Source organism: Aptenodytes patagonicus, chromosome 5, assembly GCF_965638725.1.
Source record: "Aptenodytes patagonicus chromosome 5, bAptPat1.pri.cur, whole genome shotgun sequence".
Lineage (NCBI taxonomy): Eukaryota > Metazoa > Chordata > Aves > Sphenisciformes > Spheniscidae > Aptenodytes > Aptenodytes patagonicus.
The window spans coordinates 71,753,490-71,762,760 of record NC_134953.1 but is presented as its reverse complement, the minus strand read 5'-3'; the positions used below and the strand labels follow the sequence as shown (position 1 = coordinate 71,762,760).

Here is a 9,271-nt window from a genome sequence, read left to right as displayed (position 1 = left end):
GCATCTCCAGCAGGACCTCCGACACATCCATCTCATCCTGTCCACAGCAGAACTGCTAATGACAGAGTGAGAGCCAACAAACACCAGGGACACGGAGCAGTCCCTATCTGTAGAGGTTACCACTGTCAGCCTGACCCCACATGTCCCACGCTCTTTTACAGCACACTATTCAGGTCAGTTGTGAGTGACCATTTCCTCTGTTATCCCTGTTAAATTAATTACCTATTGCACAATAACCTGCCATTATAGGAGACTAGATAAAGTGACGCTGCAAGCACAGTACTCCTAAACCCTGCTGCTGCACTGCTCATGCAACAGCTCCCTCACTATCCACGCTCAAACCACTGGATGTCTAACGCCTAAACCAGCCTCTGGCAGCTGACCAACATGCTTTGGAGCCTGACTTCATGGTGTGAACAAGCTGAGCAGGCTGCAGCCTCACTGCGGGGCCAAGGACCAGCCATGGGAGTCAGCCAGGAGCAGAAACCTGCAGCCACCAGCCCTGCAGGGAGGTTGGTGCTCACAGCCTGGAGACCTGAAACACACCTGGGCAGAGAACAGGGCTTTCTTCTGTAGTGGGGGTTGGCTGAATAATGTTTCAGTCTTTTAATATAACTCTGCTTATGCAGAAAGCAAGGGCACTAATTACTTGTGGTAGTGCTTGTGCTTGGTGGGAACACCTCTCCACAGGGCTGTCAGGTGGTGGCTTCTGTCAGGGCCAGGTGGTTGCAGATTGGAGGTGGGAGTGGGAGAATGAAGGGCTCCATATAGAGCCATCTAGTAATCCCATGAGCTATTCAATCCCCTCGAGATGAGGAGTTTAATGTTAGTCTTTTAAAAATGTACTGTTAAAGGCTTACTAATAAAGCATTGATATTTTTAAAAGTTATTTACAGCAGTAGCATGTTTTCTCATAATTGTTTCAGTACCAGTACTAAGCAATGATAGTTTTTAGAAGTACAATTGTTTGCAAAATATTTTCTCTACCAGTTTGTGCCATAAGAACAGAACACTATGATAACAAGATCCTGTTTGGTTTAATGTATAACAATTGCTATGTTCCTAGTTTTATTTTCTCCCTGCTTTTCAGAATAATCTGTTGGGGGGGTGTTGATGTTTGGTGAAAAATAACTGTAACGAAGCTCTGTGTATATATAGTAGTAATAATAGCAATCAGTGTGTCTTAATAGGAGCAGGAAGAACTTAAGATCTTTAGTGTGAACTGAAGCATCCATACTCAGTATTTCTGTGGTAATTACCAAGGAAAGACTGTGCTGATCATCAGTTACTCTCTTAGTATTCCCTTGTCTGCAGAATATATCAACCCTTAAATAAAAATTAGATTTTTTTCTAGGAAAGTTGATATCTTTTTTTGTGTCTCAATCTACATCCTAAATTGCACATTCATTTGACATTTAGAGATACATACAATTAAAGCACCAAATCACCTCCTCATTGCCTAGCAAAGACACATCTTCCATGGAAAAAGTAAGGAAGGATTAGCTAAGACAGCCAGTAGACCACCGTAAAGCTTCCCAAAAGAGACTACTCCAGCTGACTAACAGCAAATTTTTCTGTATTTCTATTGCCCCTAGATCTGCTGAGGGAAAGCAGTAATAGTTGTGCATACCTACAGGGTTTTCAGACACCCCTGTACAATGAGTCTTTGAACTGTATTTCATACTGTTCCTCATCCCTGCAATGCCTCCTCTTCTCCTGCTATCCATTTCCTACCTTTTCCAGACAGCTCATTTGTTATGCATTATGCTGCTGCTAGCTGGCCCTTTGCACTCTTGGAGTTAGGGCAGGATTTGTCCCAGTTTCTGCTGGCATACCAGCAGTGTTAATGTTTAGTCTAAAAGTTTTAAATGGCAATGGTTTCCTTTTTTTTTTTTTTTTTACTTAACACTGTTGTCTGCTTCTAAGAAATGCTAGCAAGGGAAAAAAAAAAGTATGTGACCTATTAAAATGAAAGATTGCCCATTCTTGTAATTACAAGTAACAGGAAGCCTGGTAGTACCTTGTTTGTTAAATTCCTCTGACCTCTTCCAAAAAAAATTGTACAAAAAGTCACAGTTATTAGTACATCTAGAGCTAAGGTCCTGCTCTATGCACATGTGTTAGTCATTTACTAGATTTTTTTTCCCCCCTTTCTTGCTAGAACTGCAGTGAATTGATAGCTAGATATTCAAACACTGGTGGACAATCCCCTTTAGGCTGCCTTGGAAGAACTTGCTAATAACTAACTGCCGTTCTTCTCTGGCTCAGGTTCCCAGTTGCTATAAGCTTATAAGGGGGATCATTTCAACCTGGTTTGATAAAAAGGACCAGTGAAGGAGTCCCAAAGACGCAGAGTCCTGGGCCAACAGCAGTTTTAGGTCTCACTGTGGAAAGGGAGGAGGAGACTAAAAACTCCCCATGGTTTTCAGGGTGGACTCCCTTGCGAAGGTTTAATGTGAAAACACTGGATTGCCAGGGCTTTTTCAGACCACGATGGAAGGGGCTAAGCCTGCACGCTGCTCAGTCCCCAGGCCTTTGTCAGGGTCTGTCAGGTGTGAAGATTTAGCTCCTATTACAGGGAATAAAGGGATCTGCTGCAAATAAAATATATGCTGTGGATTAGACAAAAGCTCTGTTCTTTTGCTGTACACACATCTATGCCAAAAGTTAAGTACCTCGGAGGACACCCCTCAGTGCTACTCTGTGACTATGGGGTTGTTCTTAAGCCCAATTTTGAAGTCTTCTTTTGTAATTTACTTTGCTCACTTTGGAGAACTGAAGCAGTTATCTAACGCGGACCTTCAACTTTGAAAGATTGATCACATGAAAATGGAAATTACCATCATTTGACTCCAATTTATAGAAGCAAATGTAGTCATTACCACAGTTATGCATCTGAAATATTAGGTAGTTACAATCTGGGATTTTTTTTTCCCTACAAAATAAACTGTCAAACTTCTGTTCATATTTATAGTGCACCTTTTCACAAAAAGTTTTTTATGTTTTGGTTCTGAACTTGTGTTAATAGGGTCTTAGATGTTAGGAATGCTTATCTGCAAAATCACAAGCAAACTTTTGGAAACCTAAGGGAAAAGAATAGCGGGGGGGGGGGAGAAAAGAAACTCTGACTTTGAACTGAAAATGTAATTTGTTATGGCTATAAAACTAACTGAAATGAGGAAACAGAAATGAGAAACGGAAATCAATGAAGTTATTTAACATGTGTGCATAGAACATAAATGAACAAATAAGCTAGTGTTGTGTATATCCTTTATTAATAACGTGACTGCTTTCTGATACATGTAGATAAGAACATTTAAAGCTAGCTTTAAAAAAAGTACATGAAAACTGCTTGGTCCTAAATGAAGCAGAGGTTTTAGTGCCTCAAGAGAGTTATTAGGACTGTTTACTTACTCAAGTGACCTATATCTGTGTTAGTGAACTTCAGTACCATGAAAAGTAATTCATGGATGTATAGGCACAGGGAATCAATGATCTTTATGTATGGTGAAACTTTTGATTTCTTATGCTTGCCTTCTAAGTAGTCACATTATCATATCTGGAAACTTAACCTACATGTTTGTTTGGTTTTTTTTCCTCAGGAGAACGATACTTTCATTTCTCAGATAACCTGCACCCATTCAAATGACTGTTCATTGAAAATAAATCCTTGGATAACCTGAGTTGTCAGACAACTGTGTAAAATTTCATTAAAGAGACAAATATAGTGAAAAGGATCATAGGTGGGACAGCTACTAGAGGGGAGAAAAAATGTAGAGGAACCGCTGGTAAAGTGAGGTCTCTGGAGTAAACTTTCCCTTATACACTTATAACCTACAGTGCTACTGAATCACTGCTAATAGCTAACACAAAGGTTCTATATGTGAAAATAGAGTAATAAATAATATGAAGATGATTGGCTGGCAGTGCTTGCATCATTGGTTTGAAACACGACTTGAACTGGGAATTGGGGAGGAGACTCAGGCTGAATATTTGTGCCAACACTTTGGTGTATCTCAGGGAAATTGTCATTCATATCACAAACAATCTTTTCTTTAAGTCAGTCACTGCATCCTCTTGGGTGTTTGTTGCTAATGGAGACAGAAATACTATTCTAGTCTGGATTTAATACATTTCACACATAGATTCATTGTGCAGTACTTTTTTCAGCTGAAGTAGAATTTCAACATTTTTGTGACTTTTGACACATCATCACTCATAATAGGGTCTTACTTACAGGGAATAATGAGCATATTCTTGTGCCAAATTTGAGGATGTCTTGTTCACAAACGCTATTTGTAGTTTTCATATGACAAAATCAAATGGCTTTATGCAAGGGGATGATTATGAATAGTCCTGTCATTTCTCTATCTTCTAACAGTGCTTCTAATAACCTTCAAACCACTTAATTATTCCTGTTCTCTCTGTGGCCACTGAAGTTACATTTAAATATGCATCTAAATATTTTAGAATAAAGATGACAGCATTAAAGAAAAATATATTGGTGACAAATTTTCAGACTTGGGCCTTCATATGGACCTAAATAAATGGCCTGACTGCAAGAGGTTATAAGCACTGTCTTAAGCTTAATTTCACTTTGTGGTTTCAATGGTAGGTTCTCTGTGTTCCTTATTCTGACCTCAAGTATATGTTTATATACAGGCACGAACATGTATGTGTGAATGCACATGCATAAATACTAGGAGAAATCTCTCTGCCCAGTGAATATACCCACTGAGAAATGTAAATTTACCTAGTGGTGTTTTTAAATCAATCCAGGACCAAACTGTCACCCCAAGTCTCAAATTTCTTGTGGCAAGCTCATTTTGCATGACAAAAATTAGGCACCAAAGGGTAGTTTTCTTGGAATAAAGCAGGACACAGGCAAAATTCCCTACAGATGGAAAAGTGAACACACATGGGAGGCTGAATATAAAACCTGCAGCACAGATGAGCCCAAGGAATTTTTCCTCATTGATGAACAGGGACAGATCCTTAGGGGGTGTAAGTGGGAACAGTTGAATTGGGGAATAGCTGAACTGGGGGTTAATTAGAGCCAAGCAGATTTAGAGCAGTGTGGGAACTACAGCTCACTGACACAGGCTGTGTATCTGGTCTGTAGGTTTACAAAGCTTGAAGAGCCGTATAGGACATACAGGTCTGCAGCTTCCTCCACTTTGGTGAGCACTTAGGAGCGGCCCTGTGGCAGCACCAAGGTACTATTTATGTAAGATCCCATGAGTTTGAATGAGATTTGAACTTCTAGCCCCAGGAATTTTTGGAAATATGTTTTATTTTCCAGCAGGCTTCTGAACATCTGGAAATGCTGGCATTGTACTGTCTCAGCATAAATCATAAATGACTGGAAGTGACTTTTTTTCTCCTAAAACTGGTCCTTTTAAGCATTATTGCACCACAACAAAATGAAACCTTTGCTGTAGGAGGAGAAGGAACACTTGGTCTCTGGGGAAATCTCTTCCATTTCTTTTTCCTAACTTCTGCCTATCAAATGAGAAGGAGATAAAGAGAATTCCTTGGACTGGTACAAATAAAGGCCAATTTTTGGATCTGTTTTGGTCAGCTAAAATTGCTTCTGCTGCTGCTGTTACCACTTCCATTCTTAATAACCATTCTGTGACCTTCACTCCCCATCAATCTATCCCTGAATAGTTATTCTATTTGCAGCTTTTCCTCTAGCTCCCTTGTCCCTTGAAAGACAGCTGCGCAGTTTTTCAAGCACAACACCACTTCCACTGCCTGGCTGATCTTCCCAGAGGTGTCAGGGGCTGCTTAACCCTCCCAAGATGGTTCACCGGGCTGCTGCACTTGGGACGTGTTCTCATATCTGAAGAGCTGTGCTGTGCCTGGATGTTATTGACAGTGCCACCAAAGCCTGCTACTACACTGGGTCAAATTCTCTTTTGGTAAATCTCTTTGCATTGTTTATCTTAGCAGACTGTGATAATCTTGTATTACCCTGAGAAAAGACAGTACCTGAGGAGACAGTCTCAGACTGGAAATGAATGGTAAGTATTTCCAATCATATGTCACACTAGTATAGGAAGATGACTCAATCTCTCCCTCACCCTTTTAAGTGCTTGCTATTCTGTTCTACACAGAGAATCTAACTGAATATTAAAATCACCTTCAGCCACTTAGGGAGAAGGACCTGAAGCAGATCCGTGGATCAGAAGACCCCTGAGCTTTGGAGCAGTTCCAACCCCAGATCCTGCAGCAAGTGTTGCAGTCAGCCTTATCTCTCACTCACTGTTAAACATTTGCAGAATTGCTCTTCTAAATGTCTTAATCCTTCCACTTTTGCTGATTTGTAAATGATGCCAAACCTGCTTTTTGATAACAGGGACCTAGTGGCTCCCGTATTTGCACATCTTAACAAATGTGGAAGGTTGCCTTCCTGCTTCTCACAGGGCACCTCAGCTTACTTCCACAGAAAACTTAACTCAGAAGACAACTAAGAAAAATACCATCGATATACTAAGACTACTAATTGGTATTTGATTCATAGTTACATGCTGACAATAATTAAACTAATTACAAGGCATACTGTGCTAAATTGCTAGCTCTTTGTGTACTTCTAGGGTAGCTGAGAACCAGAGAGGTTCTGGTTCAAACTCTGAGTGTGTTAAAAAGATTCTTGTTAAGATCACTTGCAGAGCTGTTGATGTGTACACACACACACACACATAGTGCACATGGCTGCGTGTACACGTGAGAGATCTGTATTCAGAGAGATGTGAATACAAAATCCATTCTTTCAGTCAGAGAGAACGGATAGTGTTGTGCTCTGTTAAACTGTTGCTGTGTTTCAGTCGAGATTGCTTCAGTGCGAAGCAAAGTCATTTGTATATGTTTGCCCAGAGCATGTCCTCTACAGTCTCAAACTAAGGACTATGCAGAACCAGACAAACTCATTCGGAAAAGTAGGAAACATTTCTGCGTACCAAGAGATAACATCGCCCATGACACGCAGATATGAAGAGAAATAATAAATTTCATTACAACAAACAGTGTATTTTGTTTAGCACATATTTTATTTTTGGGTCACCTCCAGTGGCTAGGCAGGAGCAAAGATGTTGCTTTGGCAATGTCTTTTTAGGTGCAGTTTGATGCTAGAGGCCACTAGCCAGGAGCAGATTTTGTATACTAGAAATACCAGCAAGGGCTTTTTTTCATCTGCCTCCTCTTCTGAGCCTGGCAGAAGTCATTAATAAAATTGCATAGAGTGGAGTTACACAGAAAAAAATGAGTCATGTAGTGAAAGCAAAGAGGGTTTTTTGCAAGGACTAGAGGTAAAACTTGCACCAAAATGAGTCCTTCTTAATTTTACTTATTAATTTATTTTTTGCAACACAAGTTATTACATTTGTGGGTTTTATGTTTGTTGAATATCTTGTTTGTCTTCTGTTATCTGCTGTATTAAGTGTTACAAATGTGATATTGTGTCGAGTCTTTTCTGATGGTACAATATTTACATTTATTATATTTAATAATTATTGGGATATATTTAATACATTCTTACTATCTCAAGTACATTAATATGCAAACATTAAAGCTAGCTAAAAGCAAGGAGCCGTTGTTACTCAAATACTAATAAAAACCATAGAGAACCTTTTTAAAAACTGTCGAACAGGATAAGTTGTGTCCATCCACAGCCGTTTATAGAAGTAAAGAGGATGTCTTCCAGCTTTCAGGTTCTTTCCACATTAAAGACAGGAATTACGTCCCAGGGAAGGGGATTACTGTCAAACTGAAGACAATCAGCTGGCGTGGGGGAAGGCTTAAAAGAGCATACACATATGTGCAGAGATCTGAACATATTATGTGTGTTGTGCAAAGACTAGAAAGACCAAATTCCTGTTTTAGGCTCTGTGCTCAGGACACAGTGACTCGTAAAAGCACAGCTGTAGGAAGATAAACTAGTGTCCCTGAGAATGAATGCCACACAGTTGTAGGAGATCAGGACTCTGCTCTCTACATTTAATGCAAAATTTCAGATGTCTACCACAGTTTTGACATAGTAAAATAAATTTCTTACAATATTGTGATTCTTATTCTAGTCCCACCTGGACTCAGGAAATCAAGAAGTGGCCATGAGGTGACAGAAGTGACAACAGTTGAAAATTTAAATTTGGCTTACTTCAAGAAATATAGTGGTTTCTGTTTCATTTAAACGTCTTTGCCTTTCCCTTGTTCAGTCCACTTCAGCTAGAGCAGAATGAAACTTCGATAAAGCTCAAGTTAGCCGTCTCTTACCCTCTGTATTCAACATAAGGTCTGGCAATGCTCTAGTAAGGCAGGCCAAGTTCTCCTCTACATCAGGTTAATTCTAATGACTGAGCCTACTAGCATGTGCCAGCCTTCATCACCATGCTGAATCGCTGTTCTTCCTCTCACTGAGTGCAATGTATTCAGTTTGATTTCTGCTTTTTAGACAAGTGTAATGTATGGGTATGAAAATTACCCCTTTTCAGCTGAACTCCAGATTGTACATTCCCACGGAGTACTTAACAGCGTGGGAGGCCAGAATCAACAAATGGTCCGACATTTACAAGCTGGTTCAAATCTTCAAACTTAAAAACCACCAAATGAGGACTTTGCAAACATAATAAAAATATAATTTAATTTGAATATTCATTATTTTTCTATTAGTAAAACTATAACATTTCATATGGCAAATTTAGAAAACTGAACAAAAACAGTGTCAGTATGCAGAAACAAAAAACAGGAAAAAACTGGTTGAGTAATTAAATGAGAACTTGAGCTCATCCTTGAGAAGCCACAAAGCAAAAAGCTTGTTAGAATGATTATGAGTATCACAGTTCTTAGAAGGTGAATGGATCTAATTCCTCCAATAAGTTGTGTTTGTTGTTCTGTGCCTTTTGTATTTTAGAGTTACAGGAAGTCCACTGCAAATCCCATGTCAGCTCCATGCAGAGTGTTGAGAAACAGCAGCTCCCTGCTCGCTGATTCTACAAGGGCAATTTGGCTGCAAGTTGTGTCTTCTGGTTCAGTTGTTTCAGCACTTCTCAGGTGACGTTGCTGAATACAATGGAAGAAAGGGGTCCAGTAAGCAGGTAGGATGAATTTTATTAGAGGTCACGATCACCTGAATTGATCCCATTAGTGAACAGGTTATGATGACCGGGCAATGTGTCCTCTTCTCCCAGTGCTGAGCGGCAATTGGCAGCTGTGTACTTCTGAAAAGTAGGCTCTCAAAATTGGCTCGGAGAGGAGCGCATACAACCACTGT

The 9,271-nt window shown here is 39.8% G+C and overlaps 1 long non-coding RNA gene across 1 annotated transcript; it reads left to right on the top strand.

Annotated features, from left to right (window-relative positions):
• The first annotated feature begins 319 nt into the window (after nucleotides 1–319).
• LOC143161420 (uncharacterized) lies at nucleotides 320–6,317 on the top strand. The gene is made up of 4 exons (XR_012995518.1): nucleotides 320–512; nucleotides 5,123–5,216; nucleotides 5,953–6,026; nucleotides 6,152–6,317. It is a non-coding gene; the product is annotated as an uncharacterized LOC143161420 (long non-coding RNA).
• The last annotated feature ends 2,954 nt before the right edge of the window (nucleotides 6,318–9,271 follow it).